The sequence below is a fragment of the Schistocerca americana genome, chromosome 5 (genome assembly GCF_021461395.2).
Source record: "Schistocerca americana isolate TAMUIC-IGC-003095 chromosome 5, iqSchAmer2.1, whole genome shotgun sequence".
NCBI classification, from domain to species: domain Eukaryota; kingdom Metazoa; phylum Arthropoda; class Insecta; order Orthoptera; family Acrididae; genus Schistocerca; species Schistocerca americana.
In genome coordinates, this window is record NC_060123.1 from 149,042,023 (window position 1) to 149,065,512 (window position 23,490).

Consider the following 23,490-nt stretch of genomic DNA (forward strand, 5'->3'; position numbering starts at 1 on the left):
GTCGCGCTAAAAATATTGTGTGTCAGTTTAAGCACAGTCATTTACAATTTTTCTAAGAGGACGTTTCATATGTCGACCCTTAGCCGAGGATAACTCACTGGAATCTTCTGATTTTTTCTTGTAGTTTCTGTTATTAGTGTAGCTATTGTTTATTGGTTGAAATGGCTCTGAGCACTATGGGTCTTAACATCTCAGGTCATCAGTCCCCTAGAACTTAGAACTACTTAAACCTAACTAACGTAAGGACATCACACACATCCATGCCCGAGGCAGGATTCGAACCTGCGACCGTAGCGGTCGCGCAGTTCCAGACTGAAGCGCCTAGAACCGCTCGGCCACCAGCGGCCGGCTATTGTTTATTGCTAGTGAGTAATTACAGAGAGAATTTCCTTTGTAGTTGTAGTTTTTCATTGTTGTGCAGTAAAACAGTTGTGGCATGCATGTAGATTTGCACCAAGTACTTCGCAGCTGCCCTTGCCACTGACTAGATATTATTTTCAGTGCTGTGTTAATGTGTTTTCTTATTTTGCCCTTCAAATTGTACTTTTCTGTGTTGTCGTGTGAAAAAAGTAATACTAGGCTCCAAAGAAAACTGAGAAATGACAGTGAAGACGAAAGCAGTGTGTTACCGCCACCGTGTAGCGAATTAACTGATGTTCGAACTAGTAATTTGGTAACTGTGCATAGGGAAATGGAGCGGGCTGCAAATAATGGCGTAGACAGTGAAACAATTAGTGAACAGGGAAGCATTATCGATCGATCGGTCGGCAACAGCTCGCCTCAGGAATCCGAAATGACAGGACGTAATCTCGCAAATACTGTAGATTCAGGGTTTGGGTCCTCACCGTTTTCTCAAATAAGTCAAGACACATTTTCTGCTTGTCAAAATGTGAATGTTGCCGGTGCAAATTCACTGCCGAAAAGCACTGAGGAACATGTTTCAGACACCAGTGCATTGTTTTTACAATTAATACAACAAATGGGACAAACGCTTCAAAAGTTATACACAATGGAAAAAAATCTTCAAAAGTTAGACACAATGCAACAAAATCTTTAAAAGTTAGACACGATGGAACAAAATCAGAGACAAACACAGCAACAGCTTCAAAAGTTAGACACCAGACTTGAACAAACACGTGAAGATTTAACTACTGAGTTACATAACATCGAATCGAAATGTCAAAAAGTCTGTAATGATGTAAAAACACAAATTTGTGTGCATTTTCAACCTATTTTTTCGCGGCATGAAAATGCATTACAGAATCACAAAGCAGCCATAAAAGAACTGCAAACTATTGTTCATGAAAATCACGAGACCTTGCGGGCTAAAATTGACTCAGTTGCACCTACCGATTCGGTAACGCTACTTGCAAAAACTCAGGAAAACTTAAAGGACACAGTAGATACTCTGAAAATTGGTTCCGAAAGACACATGGAGGAAATTAGTTCATTATCAGAGAAAGTAGTCGAACTTTCGGATCAGCTAAATAATTTATCTACGAAGGTAGATGATAATCTGAATGACACAAGACCGGTAGTCCTTAATGATACAGAAGAGTACGAACAAATTAGGAAATTCAAACAAAATCAGAATAAAATTAATGCGCAACACCAAAGAGAAATCCGGGAAGTACAAGATCAGTTGACACAGGTTATACAAGAATCACATGTTTCAGAGGACACTCGCGCTCCAATACGGGAAGAGGGACACAGAAATACGGAACAGCCACAAAATAATAACATAGGGCACTTCGGAAATTATGAAAGAAATTGGCAAGGTACACCGAATTATGAGGTGGACCCGCCGAAAAGAAGTAACAATGACCGATATGCGACTTGCCGACATGATGATTTTGACTATAAGCTGTTTGTTACTACACGTAAGTTCAAAACATTCAAGACTTCCGGCAACGACATTCATCCACAAGCGTGGCTTCATCAGTTCTCTCATTGTTTTCCTCCAAACTGGTCATTAGAGCACAGATTAGAATTTATGTGTGGCTATTTAGAGAATGAACCAGCTGTAAGAATGCGAACGGTCATTCACGATTGTCACAGTGAAGGAGAATATTATCATGCCTTCCTCTCAGCATATTGGTCTCAAGCTTCACAAGACCGAGTAAAACATAGCATCATAATGATGAAACATTTCGAACAATCTGAATTTTCCAGTCTTGGGAAATATTTTGAAGACATGTTGTACAAGAATCAGTACCTGTCAAACCCATACAGCCCCTCAGAACTCATCCGCATTTGCTTAATCAAATTGTCTGAACATTTACGACGAATTATTTTGGCAGGACGTTGCAAAGACGACATTGAAGCTTTTCAGGGACTGTACAGGTCACATCCGTCACAATTCCGCGATGAAAGAAACAATAACTGGACACGACAAGGCTATTCTCACAACACAAATCGTGACCAAAACAGACACCACCCGTATGACAACCGTTGGCACAGTATAATAATTACAGGGAAAGATCACCTTTCCGTGGTAATGACTATCACAGAGACAGTCAGAGAAACAGACAATATGGGAACCAAAATAATTATTATCAAGGGAGACAGAATAACGTCAGACGCAATGGTCCACTGCGCAATTACGATTCCGGGAGAAATTCTCCACCACATGACCGACAAAAAAGAAACTATGTAAACTTCCGACAAAACGACAGACCTGAATTTCATCAGAACTGGCGGGATTCAAACAGGGCAGGGCCCTCTCGACAAGGTGAATTTGTAGAAGTTAGATCTCCAAATCCCAATAACGACGCACGCCAACAAAGAGACAATAGGCTATGACTCAGACCGCTGGCAGCCACAAAACGTACTTATGAAGCTGACGACATAGCTGCATTGGCTAGTAATTACGTAAAAATGGAAGACATTAGGGACATCTTACTCCAGGAACACCACGTAAAACATAACAACATTACATATCCTGTGATTTACATTACAGTAAATGACGTAAAATTTACGGCAGTACTTGACTCTGGCAGTCCCATTTCAGTAATTAGTGAAACAGCCTTTAGCAAATGCAACAAATCGAACGATTGCCCCACAATTCCATTACGTAAGATTAAATTACAAGGCGCAATCGTTGGAGAAAGTGTAGATGTATGCCAAAAAACCAACTTAGAATTCTTTTGTCAAAGCCACACATTCTCTATGAACTTTCTTACTGTTCCATTATTGTCGACGGAAATTATATTGGGAGTAGACTTTTTGAATGAATACAAAGTAATCTTAAACTTTCACGATGCTGAAATAAGTTTAGAGAAAGAAGGTAAGTCAAAAGCTTTGAAATTTGAAGATTGGCTCTCAAACCATGACGAGGAAATTAATCGGTTTTACCTTCTGTTAGACAACAGTTCGGAATTTTTGACGGAACTAGACGCTAACAGTCACTCTGCAAGTACTGACAGGGATGATATCGACGGCATATTTGATACTAATGAGTTAATTCAGAATAAAATTCAAACAATTGAGAACTGTAATGACACTGATAGGCAGGACCTTTTTGAGATTTTACAAGCACTTTCCACAGTTTTTACTCACAAAACAGGAACAATCAAGGGATTTCTATAGCAATTTCGTGTTCGTGAGCATACTAAATTTTGTGTTAGACCATACGTAATTCCAGCACATTATAGGGACCGTGTTAGAACAGAAATAGAATCTATGCTTGACGAGGGCACTATTGAGCCTACAGTAAGCTCATACAACAGTCCATTACATGTTGTTGAGAAGAAAAATGGATCGATTGGGCTTGTCTTAGATTCGAGACAAATCAATACTGTCATCATTCCTGAAACAGACAGGCCGCAAACGTGTAAGAACTTCTTCAAAATTTTAATGGTGTAAAAGTGTTGTCTTCTATTGATCTCAGATCCAGCTTTTATCAGATCGAACTTCATCCAGAATGTAGAAAATAAACAGCCTTTCTTTGTTTCGGAAACTTCATTTTGGTTTGAACATTTCTTCGGCAGCATTCATTCGCGGGCTAAATTCCATATTACTTGAGTTCTTAAAACGTCACATCACCTTATATGTGGACGATATTCTAATTGCAGAAGCCTCATGAGAACAACATAATCGCATCCTCAACAGTTTGTTACGTATTTTTGCAGAATCTGGAATTACAGTTAACTTAGAAAAGTCTGAATTCGGTAGGTCAAAGGTGAGGTTTTTGGGACATATTATTTCTTCTGGAGGCATTCAGCCGGATCCTGAAAAGTTAGAAGCAATCAGAGCCATTCCAGTTCCATCCACAAAAAAACAAGTCCGCAGTTTTCTAGGTCTCGTAAATTTTTACCTTCGTTTTCTGAATATGCAAATTCTAGTTACACCAAAACTTTGTTCTCTCACTGGAAAAAATGCTATTTGGAACTGGGACGAACAAGCACAGTTGGAATTCAATTCTGTGAAAGAATCGCTACTTAACGCGCCAATACTAGCTCATCCAGATCTGTCACAAGATTTCTGCCTTTGCACGGATTCTTCTAAAGTCGGTCTTGGTGCCCATTTGTTTCAAGAAGCCATAGAAAATGACACTACTGTTCAGAAAACCATTGCTTTTGCTAGCCGAGTGCTGACAAAATCTGAAAAAAGTTATTCCGTTACTGAATTAGAAGCTTTTGCTATCGTTTGGGCATTTAACGAATTCCATTTCTTTCTTTCTGGTAAGCACGTAAAAGTATACAGTGATCATCGTGCATTACAATTTTTATGTCTTCAAAATTAAACCATGAGAGGTTAAAACGTTGGTCATTGTTTCTGCAAGAATTCCACTTCACAATAGTCTACATTCCCGGCAAGGAGAACATTGTTGCAGACACACTGTTACGCACACCGGCTGGGCTTGAGAAAAGTAACACAGAAGGCAACCTCGAGAAAAATTTCAGTATTCTTTACATTCAGAAAGTCGCCTTTGAAAACTTCATCACCACATCTTTAAAGGCCATTGCTCATGAACAAGATAAAGATCCCATTTGGAAAGACGTCAAAAGTAAATGGCATGAAAAGACACACACAGATTCGGCATTATTATCTGGTTAGAAACAACAGACTCTTCAAACACTGCGCTGTTGATGACAAGCTATGGGTACTTTGCATTCCAGACGATTTTGTTAATAAGCTCATTTGGTACATGCATTTCAGCTACGCACATTTTGGTCCACGAAAATGTTATCATATTCTTCGAACGACTTGTTATTTTAACAATATGGAAAAGAGAATTCGAAGAGTCTTGTCTATTTGCAAACTTTGTCAAAAGGCGAAACCATCTACTATGTCACATCATGCTCCGTTGTTTCCTATCATTCCTTCTAAATTAAAAGAATTTGCTGCTGTTGATCTCTTGGGACCCCTTGTCAGAACATCGAATGGATTTTCGTACGTTCTAGTCGCTGTTGAACTTACTTCAAAATTTGTTTCTTTCACTCCGTTACATAAAGCCACTGGACGGTCTGTATCCAACGCCTTTGCTAAAAATTTCTTACGTGAAGTTGGACACGTTAGTAAAGTCATTTCAGATAACGGACTGCAATTCAGATCTGCTGTTTGGTCACGCATGCCTCGGAACCGTAAAATCAAACATGTTTTTATTTCATTGTACTCACCACATTGTAACTCCTCTGAACGGATTATGAAAGAAATCAAAAACCTTTGCAGACTTTATTGTCACAGAAAGCATCAGCATTGGGACAGATATTTACACTTTTTTCAAAACGTGCTTAATGAAATGTCTCATGACACCACTGCTTTACCACCTACTCTTGTCCTGAAGAATGAAGAACCACCGAACAGAACAGAGAGCTTGTACCTTTCCCTAATACACGTAAACTTCGACACAAAGACATAATTGATTTGGCTATCAAAAATATAAAATCTGCAGCAGACAAAAGGAGAAAACTACACGGTAAAGCAAATGCAAAGAAATTATATATTGGTCAGAAAGTTCTCATTAAAGCTCATTCATTGTCACATAAGAAGAAACACTTGAGTCACAAATTCTTTATGATTTACGATGGACCTTACAGAATCCGACGCATACCACATGATAATTGCGTTGAAGCTGAAACTCTGCGTACTAGGAAGAGTAAAGGATTGCACCACATTTCACATGTAAAACCGTTTATTGAAAGATAATCTGCTTTTTAATTTAGTCTTTGCATAAAATTTTTCACTTCACGCTACTAGTACGCGTTGTCACACTTAGAAACTGTTATCATGCAACAATGTTTTGGAGTTAACTACCCAGTCTAGAACCTAGGGAACATATTTAGACAGTAATTACCACTGCATTGTGATAGTGAACAGAGGACACAGTGTTACTGTGTGTTACGGTGTTACTGTGTGTTACATTCTTGCTTGTTAGTTGCACAATTACGTAACGCTATAAGGCTTACATACGTAGAACATATACCAGTACTGTTAATGAGATTTTACTGCAACATTTTGGTTTAGTTGAAAATACATTATGGGTTTAAAGTGCTTTCTGAGAGATACCAGATGACACAGTGGTTAGTTTATTTGACAGCTACACGACTATATCACGACGCTACTAATGTGTGACACAATTGACATTGTTGATTAGATTAGATTAATACTAGTTCCATGGATCATGAATACGATATTTCGTAATGTTGTGGAACGAGTCAAATTTTCCAATACATGACATACTTAAGTTAATTTAACAACATAATTACGTTAATATAACAACTTATTTATTTATTTTTTTATTTATTTTTTTATTTTTCTATGATTTTTTTTGTTTGGTTTTTTTACTTTTTTTCTTAATTTATTTCTAAAAATTCGCCTATGGAGTAGAAGAAGCTGTCATTCAGAAATTCTTTTAATTTCTTCTTAAATACTTGTTGGTTATCTGTCAGACTTTTTATACTATTCGGTAAGTGACCAAAGATTTTAGTGGCAGTATAATTCACCCCTTTCTGTGCCAAAGTTAGATTTAATCTTGAATAGTGAAGATAATCCTTCCTCCTAGTATTGTAGTTATGCACATTGCTATTACTTTTGAACTGGGTTTGGTTGTTAATAACATATTTCATAAGAGAGTATATATACTGAGAAGCTACTGTGAATATCCCTAGATCCTTAAATAAATGTCTGCAGGATGATCTTGGGTGGACTCCAGCTATTATTCTGATTACACACTTTTGTGCAATAAATACTTTATTCCTCAGTGATGAATTACCCCAAAATATAATGCCATATGCAAGCAATGAGTGAAAATAGGCGTAGTAAGCTAATTTACTAAGATGTTTATCACCAAAATTTGCAATGACCCTTATTGCATAAGTAGCTGAACTCAAACGTTTCAGCAGATCATCAATGTGTTTCTTCCAATTTAATCTCTCATCAATGAACACACCTAAAAATTTTGAATATTCTACCTTAGCTATATGCTTCTGATTAAGGTCTATATTTATTATTGGCGTCATACCATTTACTGTACGGAACTGTATGTACTGTGTCTTATCAAAATTCATTGAGAGTCCATTTACAAGGAACCACTTAGTAATTTTCTGAAAGACATTATTGACAAATTCATCAGTTAATTCTTGTTTGTCAGGTGTGATTACTATACTTGTATCATCAGCAAAGAGAACTAACTTTGCCTCTTCATGAATATAAAATGGCAAGTCATTAATATATATTAAGAACAACAAAGGACCCAAGACCGACCCCTGTGGACCCCATTCATGATAGTTCCCCAGTTTGAGGAATGTGCTGATCTTTGCATATTATGAGAACTGCTTATTTCAACTTTCTGCGCTCTTTCAGTTAGGTACAAATTAAACCATTTGTGCACTGTCCCACTCATGCCACAATACTTGAGCTTGTCTAGCAGAATTTCATGATTTACACAGTTAAAAGCCTTCGAGAGATCACAAAAAATCCCAATGGGTGGTGTTCGGTTATTCAGAGCATTCAAAATTTGATTGGTAAAAGCATATATGGCATTTTCTGTGGAAAAACCTTTCTGGAAACCAAACTGACATTTTGCCAGTACTTCATTTTTACAGATATGTGAAGCTACTCTTGAATACATTACTTTCTCAAAAATTTTGGATAAAGCTGTTAGAAGGGACATTGAATGGTAATTGTTGACATCAGATCTATCCCCTTTTTTATGCAAAGATATAACAATAGCATATTTCAGTCTATCAGGGAAAATGCCCTGTTCCAGAGAGCTATTACACAGGTGGCTGAGAATCTTACTTATCTGTTGAGAACAAGCTTTTGGTATTTTGCTGCAAATGCCATCAATTCCATGTGAGTTTTTGCTCTTAAGCAAGTTTATTATTTTCCTAATTTCTGAGGGAGAAGTGGGTGAGATTTCAAATGTATCAAATTGCATAGGTATGGCCTCTTCCATTAACAGCCTAGCATCTTCTAATGAACACCTGGATCCTACTATATCCACAACATTTAGAAAATGATTATGAAAAATATTTTCAATTTCTGACTTTTTGTTCATAAAGTTCTTATTCAATTTGATGGTAATACTGTCTTCCTGTGCTCTTGGTTGACCTGTTTCTCTTTTAATAATATTCCAGATTGTTTTAATTTTATTATCAGAGCTGCTGATTTCAGACATGATACACATACTTCTGGATTTTTCAATAACTTTTCTTAATATAGCACAGTAGTTTTTATAATGTGTGGTAGTTTGTGGCTCACTACTCTTTCTTGCTGTCAGATACATTTCCCTTTTCCGGTTACAAGACATTTCTATACCCTTAGTAAGCCATGTTTCGTTACATGGTTTCTTACGAGTATATTTAACTATTTTCTTGGGGAAGCAGTTTTCAAATGCATTTACAAAAGTTTCATGAAATAAATTATATTTTCAATTGGCATCAGGTTCACGGTACACCTAATCCCAGTCTAACTGCTGTAGGCTTTCCCTGAAATTTGAAATTGTTAAATCGTTCACTGAACATACTACTTTGGAGGACTGTTTAGTACTATTGAATGGAGCTATGTCATATATTGTAACTAGCTGTGCACCATAATCAGAAAGACCATTCTCAACAGGCTGAGCATTTATCTCGTTAAACTTATCTTGGTCTATAAAGAAGTTATCTATCAGTGAGCTGCTATCCTTTACCACCCGAGTAGGAAAATCAATAACTGGTGTCAAACTGAAAGAACTGAGTAATACTTCAAGGTCATTTCTCCTATTACCCTCTTTCAGAGAATCTACATTGAAGTCCCCACAAATAATAATTTGCTTCCCCCTGTCTGACAGATAGCACAACAAGGAGTCCAAATTTTTCAGAAATAGATGAAAATTTCCCAATGGGGACCTATATACAGTTACAATTATAAATGTGCCTTTATTTAATTTAAGCTCACAGGCACATGCTTCTATATGTTTCTCTACACAAAACTTTTTTGTTTCTATACTTTTTGCACAATGATAACTTTTGATATATATGGCAACTCCTCCTTTCTCCATATTTTCTCTAATTACATGTGCAGAGAGCTTATATCCTCTTACATTTACCTTATCCATATTAGTAACAATGTGATGCTCAGACAGGCATAGTATATCTATTTCATCCTCAGCTTCTAAATCTTCTAAACAAACCAGAAGCTCGTCTATTTTATTCTTTAAACTCCCAATATTTTGATGAAATATACTTACATTATTTTTAATTACACTTTTATGAGAACCTTTCCTTATTCTAACATTTGCAGTACTCTCCTGTCTGAGTTTTTCATTGTGCTTAGGCCTAGTTCCTATAGTTGCTTTTGCGGTCTATCTGTTTTATATCTGTACAGTTTTCCTGAATTCTTCTGGAAAGTAAAACATGTTTTAGTAGTATTTTTTGTGTCATAGCTACAGTGAGACAGCCTTTTCCATAGCACAACAATACGTTACAGCACAGTACTTTCTTCATCATGGCAATAAGCGTAATAACTAAGATATCTATACACAAAGCATTTCACTTTTGTTTATTACAAGTTAAGTACATTGACTTCTACAGAACTTTGCTTACAGACGACGATAATTACGACACTTGGCACGTTTTTACCCTTAAGTAATGACAGAGATTGTCTTACAACAAGACGCACCGTTTAGCGCTACAGTACATGTATTTGAGTGATTAATTTTGTACTTAAAACATTTATTTTTAACGATTTTTTAATTACAAAGATACAAAGGCTTTCCGTGATACATTTCATTGCATTGCTGTAATCTGTAACACCTGACGGTATAATTACATAAATCCTCAGGGGGTACATGCTTACTTTGTGTACCATGTGTCTGGCAAGCACAGGGAGCCCTAGCTAATATGGTATTTGCTTATACAACTTTACACATTGGTACCATATTTCTCTAGAACATAAAATACACAGCTATCTGATCATTTAACTGAGAGAGACAAACATTTATTTTACTACGTCAGTGACACATGTATACGCAATTACACAGTTGGATAACTTCACAATTATGAAATTGTACTTTGTCTGTACTTTGTGAACTGTTCATATTTTTTTCGAAACCATTGTGATACTATGAGAAGTTTGAATGATATATTTGGTATGGGATCATGTTTTTTAAAGTACAATTTGAGGTAGATGACACTATTGAAATGAGCAGAGAATTGTTTTGGTTTTGAAATTATTGCAGAAAGCTACGATATTTTTGAGATTTGGCTGAGTTTTTATGATGTTATTATTAGGATGACAATGTGTATTATGCTGCTGAGGTATGTTTATGATCAATAAGCTGATGCTATATGAGGAATTTGATTATGCTACATATTTATTATGATGAAATATTGAAGAAGTGTCGACGAATATGTATATGTGTAATAAGGTAAGGAATAATGAGTAGTGGTTAGGGACTCTGACTTGTGAAAAAGGATGTCGGAAACCAAGAATCATACTTTAAGAGTTATGAAATGTGTGTAAATACATGAATGCATCACAATGCCACTGAAAATTTTTTGGACACTGTTGTATTTATAGGATTTTGTTTCTACACATTTCTACTGTAATTTTCGACTTGTGAAATTTTATTTGTATCAAACTGTCACTGTAGCAGTAACTGATGTAGTAAATATTTCAGTAAAGAAGGTAGATGACCTTGACGTAATGCATTGTGAGCGGCCAGCTGTGCCTGCCGCCTGAAAAAAGATAGCCATTAGGTGGGAAAAAAAGAGGCCATTATCCTCGCTATTGACATTTCTTTGTAGAAAGCATCGCAAATACGACACGCTCATTACTTCAAAAGATACTTACATCTGCACACCTGATTATGACAAGCGTCTTTCTACGAGAGTTGAGAGAATTTCTACTAACTTATGAAATGCCACATGACTATTGAATGATATTTTTGTGCTTTACTTTGTACATAGTTGCTTATTTCATTTGATATCTGGTTTCCAGCTGTGTTGCAGCACTGGTTTTATAAAATAAAATTAAATGCATTTGCTAATGTGAATGCTTTCGGTCAACAGATCTATTAAATAATAATTTTATGATCCACATTCTTCAAAAAGGGAGCACTTGGAAAGGAAAGACCAATAAGAATGGACTAATAACAGTACTGCATACATAATTTTCTTTCCAACTACTTGGTAATTTTTTGGGAAGAATAACTTCTTGTGGTGCACCACTTTAATTACATAGACATTAAGATGTCAATATACATTTCCCTTAGCTGCATTGTTGTCTTTAGTGTACTATTTTTTCTGCTTGTGGGTTTGTCATGTTTAGATATAAGTTATTGCATTTGCTGCTGCTGTTTGCCAGGCATAGTGCTACTGAATTTCACTTTGTATTACTCTGTTAAGCCATTTTTATTACCGTTTTATTTTTGTTGTTGCTGCACATTGGCTCATATTAGTTGTAATATTGCATTTGGTTTGCTAATTTAGATATACAGCTGCTTGCTTTGCCAATTTGCATTTTTTATCATTGCTGTTTGTGTTAATTGTTTTGTATTGCTGCATTGCCTCGTCCCTTAGTATATATATCAGAGCTCAGTAAATTTAAGTTAGCTTAAGAGGGGGTAGACTATGTAAGAAACTAACTATGGATAGGGAAAGAATGCATTGAGAAGTTATACGACAAAAGTTTGTAAAAAGAAAAGGCACTGTACAATGAAGAATAATTATTTGGAAAGAGGATATGAATAGAATACAGAAAGTAGGTATAGATAGGACTTTTTGGGAATAATGATGAATGAATAGAGATCTCCAAGAAGTAAAGAAAGTTTTGTTTGCAAAATACTACAGTAAAACAAACCCTGTCCTTTCCTTTTGTATTATTCCGCTATGTGTTTTTGTACCCTTGTGTATTTGTGTTCTTCCTGTCTTTATATGTTTATCTGATAAGACATATGTCGTAGAATTTTTCTAATACTCAGCTACATTCACTATGATGAGGAATACTGTTATCCTCAAATATAATTTGCATTTCTAATATGTTATTTTCTTTGTAAAGATGATTAGACATTATTTATTCTGTTTTGTTTTAATGATCACGTGTAAAGTTGATGTTTCGAAAGTTATTCTGACCTTTTATGTGTTTACTTATGTCATAATTCCTGTAACACTGATGTACATGTTTATTTCTATTCTTTTGTAAAGCCTGTATATTACAAATGTTATCTGTACTATTATGTACCTTTCTAATTGTATTCTTATGTTGTAAATTTATAATTGTATAGACACCAGTTCTTCAAATTAAATAACTTGTAAGCATTCATTTCTCTGCACACATTTCTGTTGGTCATAGTATATGCACAATATGTGAAAAAAAGAGGACTGTTAGTGTTTATATGTGTGTTAATAATTCAGCAAGGGACTGGTTAACAGCATTGCTGGTTCTAAGGACAATTCCAAAAACTTTGTGCGTGCTCAAGTGATGGTTTATGGACTTGCTATATTCTCTGCAAGACTCTTCAATGGTAATTATGCACCTGCACAGTTGCAACAGATGGCTGCTGGCCGTCTCTACAAGGACTACAGTGGGTCTGCATCTTTGATGGCCCACCAATACCATTATTTCTACAAGGACTGCAATGGGTCTGCACCTCTGGTGGCCCACCAATACCATAATCTCTACCAGGACTACAGTGGGTCTGCTCTGTGATGACTTACCTACCAATATTCTTCAAAACGTCGACTGACTCTGCTGTGGGTCCACTCTCTTGTGGCCCATTACCTGTCTGCATGTCAAGAGTCAGCACTGTCTTTCCGTTGGAAGGACAACACTACTTCTTCAAGACTGCATGGAAATCCACTACTTTCATGTGCATTTTCTTTCACTGCTCAGACTTTGAGGAAAAAAACTGCAATTTTACTGTGATGAATGATCAGGACTGTCTTTATGGACTGTGAGAAAATTTTAGCTCTTGACCAACATTGTATCAATAAGTGTGTGCATTTGATTTCTTTTTTATTGTAATTATGAAAAATTTCTTCAAATCTGTATTGGCCACTGCCAAAAACAATTTGTAAAATTTTTTGTGGGGAGCAAGGGGGCCATGTAAGTAGCCTGTTTAAGTTTTATATTGGTAACGCCACGTAGCGCTCTGTATGAAAATCACTGGCTGTGCTGTGTGCAGTCTGTGGCTGGTTGGCATTGTTGTTGGAATATTCGCCATTGTAGTGTTGGACAGTTGGTTGTTAACAGCACGTAGCGTTGCGCAGTTGGAGGCGAGCCGCCAACAGTGTTGGATGTGGGGAGAGAGATGGCGGAGTTTTGAGAGCAGATGATCTGGACGTGTGTCCATCAGACACAGTAAATTTGTAAGACTGGATGTCTTGAACTGATATATATACTATGACTTTTGAACACTATTTAGGTAAATACATTGTTTGTTCTCTATCAAAATCTTTCATTTGCTAACTGTGCCTATCAGTAGTTAGTGCCTTCAGTAGTTTGAATCTTTTATTTAGCTGGCAGTAGTGGCGCTCGCTGTATTGCAGTAGTTCGAGTAACGAAGATTTTTGTGAGATAAGTGATTTGTGAAAGGTATAGGTTAATGTTAGTCAGGGCCATTGTAACCTCCCCACCGTAATTTTGAAAGAAAAAAGAATGACAATACTTAATAGAAATGGGAGCCAAGTGTAACCTCCCCACAAAAATTTACAAGCATGAAGAATATTATTTAAGAATGCTAATGGTCATTGCTCTAAGCGTAACCTGCCCACAATGAAATGTACTGACAATGGCAACAAAAATCTGAAATTCGCAATCTGACTCAAATATAAATTCTTCACCAAAAAATTAAAGTCCATTCAGTGACAAACATCGGTCTTTGGCCCTGTGTAAAACAATCAGAATTAAAGTCTTACCTCAGAATAACTGGATGTCAAATTTCTGCTCTTATTTCTGCGCACGGCTTGGAGGAACTGCATTGCAAATAATAATATTCCTTTTTTCTGTGAATTTACTGAAATTTTTCTTCAAAAGAAGTGGAATAAAATGGAAAGTGCAACGAAATCTTTAGTTCAACAAAAAATAAAATTTTTGAAAAATGCTTTTGAAATCAAAATTATTATTGGGGGACTTGTTAGAGATTGATTACAATAAATAAGTTTTACATTGTCTAATGATTATATTAATTAACAGTGTACCTCATTCAGCATCTTGACCAGTGTTGCCGACCGCCTACATCACACAACCGCACTGGGCTGCTACTACTGACCGACCGCTCTGCATGACGACTACTAGCGTACTGCACGCCACGACTACTCAGAGCTACAGACTCGCAACGACTGCCTGAGAACCGCTCGCAACACTCGCGCGGTCAAGCGCAAACTCTCTGGTCACAGATGCTACAATGCCTCGCCATCGCTGCTATGTTACATACGTGTTTCACCATTCTTTTGTAGGGACTATTGAAAGTCAGATTGCGTTGCGCTAAAAATATTGTGTGTCAGTTTAAGCACAGTCATTTATAATTTTTCTAAGGGGACGTTTCACGCTGTGCTTTGGCGTTATACAGTGTGTTTTATGCTTCATTTAACTCCAGTGTTACTAAGAGGCGTTTAGCCGTAGTTACAGTCGTAAATTTGATTTGCTTCACGCTTATGACTGTCTATTACGAATATTATGAGATGTGCCTGTAATGTGTACTCGGCAAATTCACTTAACCTATATTAATTGAAGCTGTGTGGGTGTGCTGGTTCACACTTACGTGCATTATAGGCATGCTATGTACATTTCTGAGGGTTTTTGCCTGCTTATGTTACACATACTCCTGTTTATTGGTTTCCAGACCGATTTTTAATTTAGAAGTATTATGTGGGCTGGCTTGTGTACGCAGGATTAAATATTTTACAGTTAGCTGGAGTCAGCTGACCGTTGTTCCTTAAATTCATTTGTACATATTTTGTCGCTGCCCATTTTTTATAGTGTTCGTTAATAGTGGCTCATAAAGCCACTGAGCTGAGAACTAATTGTCCATTCAAGTTATTTGACTGATGTGCATCATCTGCTAAGGGAAATATTTTTCTCTCTGTTTCAATTAATTCTGTGCTTGTTAATATATGTTGGAATAGAACCACCTGAGAGGGGTGAAGCTTAATATAAATTGCAGTTGTTTCAAAGAAAATTCCTTTTTTGCATGCTGCACATCGAAATTTTTATTTTCATTCATGCACCCACACGCGTTTCGCCTTTTTTACAAGGCGTCTTCAGGGGGTGTCAGGCAGTTACAGTGATGTGTAACGTAAACAGTGAACTGAAAGTGAACTGTTAGATGTCCACCTGGTTGCCAGATGAGAAAAAGCAGTTTGCTTAGATGCAACGAATTAGAAGTTACCAGACACCCACTGAAGATGCCCTGTAAAAAAGCCGAAACGCGTCTGGGTGCATAAATAAAATTAAAATTTCGATGTGCAGCATGCAAAAAAGGCATTTTCTTTGAAACAACTGCAATTTATATACAGCTGCTGCGAAAATGGCCACTACAAGAAACGTGAAGCTTAATAGTTTGCTAGCTTCGGTTAATCTGTTCAGTTCCTAATTGTAAAACTGTATTGTTCATTTGTTCGCTTCTGGTGAATCTTCATAGTTTGGTGTCTTTAGGTAATTGATCATTTTCTAATTCTAAAGGTATACTGTTCATTTGTTACCATTTATTGAAGTTTCTAAGAATTACTAACGACGTGTTAAAGAAATACATAATATTTGCAGTGCCGTTTTTAAATAAATAAATTGTCTTTTCTGGTTCAATTGTTTTTTCCTGAACTAGTACTTTTGCACTTCAAAAAGGTTGTGCTGCTCGCATTTTTCGAATAACAAGTCCCTCCGTCATAAGATGCCGTATATAGATAGAAATGTCCAAGTGGCCAAGGTGCTGTTGCTCTTGTGTTCATTAAGGGAAAGACTGAGGTGACCACTGTTTCAAGTTATGGCGGTTCTCTTCCAAAAATGGAGGAGACTTCTGTTTTAATGTCACTGGACAGAGTAGAACATCGATCGTTACATTTAAGAATAAACTTTAGTACGTTTTATAATTTGGCTGGGGTGAACCACCGTCGCTAGGGGCCTAATTAAAATCCTCCAAGAAGTCTATATTAACCAGCTTAATGAACTTAGAGGGGCCCCGGATTAGCATATGACTCTATCAAAACGTTCCGCCGTTCAGCATCGCTAAAGAAGCAAACGATTTAAAAAATAAAAAAAAGTAATTCCGTTAGCAACTCATTGTCGTACCTTCACGCACTGATTTAAATCCGCACGCTACGCAAAATTACTGAAAATAAAATGAATACTTTCATATCAGTTGACTTTGTAAAATAAATTATTGATCACTGAATTAAAAATGTAATACATTCGTCCAGCAATGTTACAGGCACCACGCCTAGGAGATTTAACTTCCGTAACGGCTTCCACGTTAGTCAAAGACCAAAGCAATAGGTCTTTTTGGCGTGGCGCAGCAAGAAACACGTCAGTCCAGAATGGATACAATGTAAAATCTGACTATATTACATTGCCCCATTACTCTTAATTCTTCATGCAACGGCCTCCTGTAGATGTAGAGCGTCTTGTTCTTAGAACCATACTCCTCCCCTCATCCACGTCCACACCAGTCTTCTAGATATGCCTGTCCACCGAAACTTATCGAAGAGGGAGCTGTTTAACTCTTTGCTGTCAGCAGTGTTAAATCTCCAGTTTAGTGAGTCGCAGACAACGTTTACCAGAAATTCGAGAGAACTGTGTAAGAAACAAGAAGGCTGTATCCAGATTCCGGGTACTCCATACATATGGATGCAGTGAGGTGGTTCGAAAGTTCTTTGTCACTTGTAACAGGTAAAAGATTTTAAAGGCAAAATAATAAAAGACGTTGTACGACTTTTGCCATCCTCCATCTCATTTGCATATCAAACTAACATCTTACAGCATTTAAAAGGTATTTTACTGGACTGGTGCAAGGTTCTTTACATGACACGAATTACGATGTCACTGAGCAGAAGTGTTAGCTACCCACCATTGTAGGTGGTGAACTGATTTCGAATTAGTATAATCAGGACAAAGAAAAATGTGTCATCAAACATTTATCTTATAGCTGTACGGTGCGACAGCGCCGATCGAAAATAAAATAATTATTTAAATAAAGATAAATATTTTCTGCTTTCCAGTCTTGTTTATGAAATTTTTCAGTTGAGTTGAAACATGTTGATGAAATTATGAGAGAGACATCTTAGGAGCCGGCCGGTGTGGCCGCGCGGTTCTAGGCGCGTCAGTATGGAACCGTGAGACCGCTACGGTCGCAGGTTCGAATCCTGCCTTGGGCATGGATGTGTGTAATGTCCTTAGGTTAGTTAGGTTTAAGTAGTTCTAAGTTCTAGAGGACTGATGACCTCAGCTGTTAAGTCCCATAGTGCTCAGAGCCATTTGAACCATTTGAGCCATTTTGAACATCTTAGGAGATGCACACTCGTGTAGCCAACCATTTGATCGTTCTGATCGTTTTGATCTGTTCTGGCTGGACTGAACGAGAATCGGATAGCTCCCCTTGAGCTCAGATACGGACGTGAACCTGTAATGCAACATAATGTTTCATGAGAAAAATTGGCCCTCGTAAATAAGTCCTGGATGTCGGTTCTCACAAAGTCATTAAGGCTTAGTACTGTTGTGGGCCAACTACCTACTGAACTGCAAGGCATAGTCCGAGAATAACCTCAGTTTGATTAGCTCTTTGCAAGCAGGCACATTAAAAAGTGGAAAACTGCACATTAATATGAAGAATAATGATACAAAATAACAAAATGGATGACAGATACTGAACATTAAAACTATTTAACTAAAAATTAAATCACCTTGACAAGGCCTTCAAGGGATAAGTAGCATATGAATTACCACCATCGCAACAGGTCATTCTCGAAAATTCACAATCACAGCTGGACGCGCAATGATTGTTCCCATCCTACCAGGAAATGACGAATAACTTCGACATGCAAATGCATTAGTCTACTCGGTCATGGATGAGCCCTCGACAACAAGACTGGTCTGAAATTAACGGACTAACAATAACAGATCAATCGAAAACACCTAATCATGGTCCCCTTACGAGAACATAGACTGCAAGTTACTCTCACCAGAATTCACAATGGTTCAAATAGCTCTGAGCACTATGGGACTTAACATCGGAGGTCATCAGTCCCCTAGAACTTAGAACTACTTAAACCTAACTAACCTAAGGACATCACACACATCCATGCCCGAGGCAGGATTCGAACCTGCGACCGTAGCAGTCGCGCGGTTCCGGACTGAAGCGCCTAGAACCGCTCGGCCCCCGCGGCCGGCTCACCAGAATTGGAAACTCTGGAAAATTTTGTCTTACCTCTCTGTTCCAAAGTCCACGCCGATTACGTTCCACCAATGGGAATGGCTAGTCCAATGATTGACCAATAGGATTTTTGTAAACTGCGGACCAGCACCCGAATTAGTAGATACTTTTTGAGTCTTCCAATGAACTGCCTTCAGACAAATGAAATTTTAAGAACCATAGTTCCAAGTTCCAACATCGCTAATATTTTTTTTAGTTAACCAATGTGATGCCTTCCCCTCGTGATACAGAAAAATTTGTGTCCATGTGGGGTGGCATATGGATGATGCCAAACCTTATTACAAGTATGACAAGAAAAAAGTTTTTAACAATGGCTGCTACTTAGCTTCCCACGTGAAAGCAATACGGGGATGGGGGTGGGGGGGCTATCTTTCAGCCAGCCCGGCTTCCCTCAATTCTCTCGTAAGGCTAGTTAACAAAAAAACACAGCAGCAGGATATCGTTTGAGCAGAGAATCCGGCTTGTAAAATAATTTATTTTTCGCTGGCCCGGACATGTATTATGGTCAGGACACCAAACATCATGGACTAATTTACATTGTCACTACTCCAAGTCGACAAATCCTATGAACGTGTCTTGATTTTTCTTTACTGTTGCTTCCATTTTCAACAGCAACGTCAGAACTGCCTCTCTGGTGGCTGTACTTTCCCTGAAGCCAAGTTGATCGTCATCTAACAGATCCTCAGTCTTCTTTTGCATTCTCCTGTATATTTTTCTTGTTAGCAACTAGGATGCATGAGCCGTTAAACTGACTGTGCGATAATTCTCGCACTTGTCGGCACCTGCACTCCGAAATTGTTTGGATGATGTTTTCACGAAACTCTGATAGTACATCGCCAGTCTCATACATTCTTCACACCAATATAAATGATCGTCCTGTTGCCATTTTACCCAAATGTCTTAGAAATACCGATGGAACGTCATCAATCCCGTTTGCCTTATGTGATTTTAAGTCCTCCAAAGCTGTCTTAAATTCTAAATCTAATACTGGATCCCCTACCTCTTACCTATCGACTCCTGTTTCTTCTCCCCTCAAATCATCAGGCAAGTCTTCCCCATCACAGAGGCCTTATTATTCCATTATTCCACATTCGTCTGACCGAAAATCTTTGTTTTATTTCCATTTCACTTCACTGATCCCCACTATATCTAGAACGAGCCTTAGCGTTTCCGTTTTCAGATTTTCTAGCTTCCGTACCACCTTCAAACTTCTGACATTCCACGACCCGACTAGTAGAACGTTATCCTTTCGTTGGTTATTCAGTCTGTTTCTCATGATCACGTCCCCCTTGACAGACCCCCCCCCTCCCCCCCGAGATCCGAAGGGGGAATCTTTTGCCATTGAGGAGATCATCATGACAGTTTTTCAGTTACAGGCCGCGTATCCTGTGGATACACATTATGTGTCTTTAATGCAGTGGTTTCCATTGCCTTCTGCCAAGGCAAGAGCCAAGGGGAAAAAAAACCTCTGCGATAGTTAGGTCGGGTGGTAAGAGCAGAAGCGGATGCCTTGCTGCCTGCGTTAGGTCGTGCAAGGGTAGGCTTTGTTAGTAGTGGGTATCATGCAGGTCGATACCTTTGGCGTTGTGCTGTGGTGTTGCTCGGAGGCTGCCGCTGGGTGCCGGTGTTGAGCTCTCGTTCAGCGTCAGCAACCTGCAACAGGTTTATCATCGTTTTTGTGTCAGATAGGTCATATATCGGATGCACAGTGAAGGGTGATGTTGGCGGATTATTTGTGCGTCAGTGGGCGAGCTCGTCGGTGTCCCTGCTGTGGCCTGCTGGTCGGCTGTAGTAGCAGCTGGTAGTTACCAGTCAGTGTTGCTGATGTACAGGGGCTTGCCGACGTGTGTCGCTTGTTAGTTTATATTAGTTTACCATAGGTGGCTAGTGTCCTTGGCCGCTTGTGCTTCCACCTATGGTTGTATGTCTCATGGAGTCAAGAAGTCCAGAATATAAGCTGTATATGTCGCGTGAATCAATATTCTCAATAATGTTGCTGTCCTAAAGAAATAAGCTTAGAGAATTGAAAAATTGCTAATAGCTAAACCGCCACTTCATTTTTGCCCTATGATGACAATTTCTGGCAAGGTTCCTGCATACTGATACCATTGTGCTAATTTTTTACAGTAAACACTTCTTTATTAGATGTATCATGTAGTGGGAAAACAATAAATTGACGTACTTATATCCCATGTATTGTGAAATGATGCATCAGCTTCTCATCATTGACTTCAATAAGCTGCAACCAAGTGAACTCGTCATACACAAAATAAAGTAGATGAAAGGCTTGGCTTGGATTATACAACAGCTTCTTTCTTCCACTGCAGAGTACCACCTTTTGATGAGAGGGTAATTAGCTGCATGTGCATCAAAAGATGAAACAAGTTCCCGGTTGGTTTCTCGGTGGTACAGACTGCCTGGACATCGCTTCACACGACGCGCAGATCGATAGGGTGAGCCGCCTCATCCCAGGCAACAGTCCATTTGCTTTCCACCTCAAAAGTAACTCAGCTTCTGCCTTCACGAGGAGGACTAGCGCTTTCTACGAGGTTAACCTTTGTTATTCCTTCTTTCAAAAATGGTTCAAGTGGCTGTGAGCACTATGGGACTTAACTTCTGAGGTCATCAGTCCCCTAGAACTTAGAACTACTTAAACCTAACTAAACTAACGACATCACACACACCCATGCCCGAGGCAGCATTCGAACCTGCGACCGTAGCGGTCGCGCGGTTCCAGACTGTAGCGCCTAGAACCGCTCGGCCACTCCGGCCGGTATTCCTTCTTTCATGCTACGTCCTTACAGGTTACGCAAACTTGCTTCAAATCCGCTATTTGACCCGTGGGAAGGCGTCACGGAGATACTGAAAGAACTCAACTGTCAGACGTGAGAACATATCTGTCCAGTCCCAAGAAAAAAACAAATTAATAATGATTTTACTAAGCAATACTTGTCAGATGAAATCAGCCGAGAACAATTGTCACTTCATGAAGTTAGAAGCGTCAGAGCTTAAGCACTGAGAAACCATAGGGGAGGATAATTGTGAAGGGGAGAGAGAGAAGTCGCATACGATCAAAAGACGCGCATTAAGACATTATTTGAACCGCAGTTGGACGACAACAGTTTTCCATGTGTTATGTAAAGTAGGGACCTCCAGTAGCCCCTCATATCACGGACTAAATACGTGATGGAGCCATTTGAGACTGTGCCAGGGGATACAAGCACTGACGTCAACCGAAGCTTTCCAGTATACATAAGCGGTAACATCAAGCAGAAGCCTCTAGGCGAAATCCAACATTAAAGTATTTATGTGTCAAAGGAGCCAGCTAATGGAAATATCCCAAACGGCTATTATCGAGGGTCAGCCGCAACTTAGACTATGTATAAGTAAGAGGAGTCAGTCTGATGGAGAAGTCTGACGGAGGAGTCCGAGAGCAGTAGTACGTCAGTCAGCCGCAACCTGAGTATCCAGAAGTAATATTCACAGCGAGGAGGCGGTGATCAGATCTGGAGACACACACATCAACTGCAAGATAAGAAATCATTATCTGTTCTGGGGAATAGCTCTGAACATAGACAATCTGTCTTTGTCTCAAGGAACAGCTAGCATTGGTGGCTTCGTAATTAACAAGATCAATTTATGGAATAGTAATTGTCTCTTGTAAGCTTAGGCGAGTGGCCTGTTGATAAGAATAGATTGAGTCTGACAAGTAATAGAGAAAGGGGTTAGGAACTGGCACCTCTTTTATAATTTATCAAAGAGAATAAAGATATTACTTAAATAAATACTGAACTCTTCAGCATACCCATCCTGCCATTAGTCCTATAAAGATCACCACTGCAACTAGTAACCACCCAGTTATACCTCGGGGAGCTTTCTCCATCCCATCTCCGACAGTAAAGGTGGGCACTCACACAACCCTCAGATTGTCGTCAACGTTCCGATCGCACTACGAAACTGTGCTGGGACGTGGCATATCATACTTACAAAGTTTCAAAAACAACTAGCTTTTAGCGAGGAATCTAAGAATATACTAACATCTCCTTTTGTTTCGCTCCCGTAGAGACCGCGAGAACTAGTTTAGATAAATTACAGCGCTCATAAGGCCGTTTAAGCAATGATTCTTCCCGCGCTCCATAAGTGAATGTAACATGAACAAGTGCTAATAACTGGTGTAATGGACAGTACTTTTTGACATGAAGTTCATAGTGGTTTGCACAGTATGAATATAGATGTAGCAATTACGAATTTTAAAGTATTGTTACGGTTCGAATCCCTGTTTGATACATAAAAGGATGTTGTCTCTGTGACAGCGTTTCGTGTGTTGAGTTCTCTTGTCAAGACTTCCCTGTATTCCAGTTTTCGTTTCCTTTATCACAACGGTTTCCCACTCATCGTTGAATGACACGAATCATGACAGTGACCATATCGCTCAAAAATGAATTTAGACTCTCAACTGGAAACGCGTGTCCCTTTTAATTTTTACCAAGGAATTTCGTCACGTTGAGTTAGCATATAATAATGAAACGCACTGTATAGACATGCGTGATGAAAGTCGTGGTGGTCTTAATACCACTTCACTCCACCTCTTGCAACTTTTATCGTTAGCATAAGCTCACCCCGCAAGCGACGAATTTGCT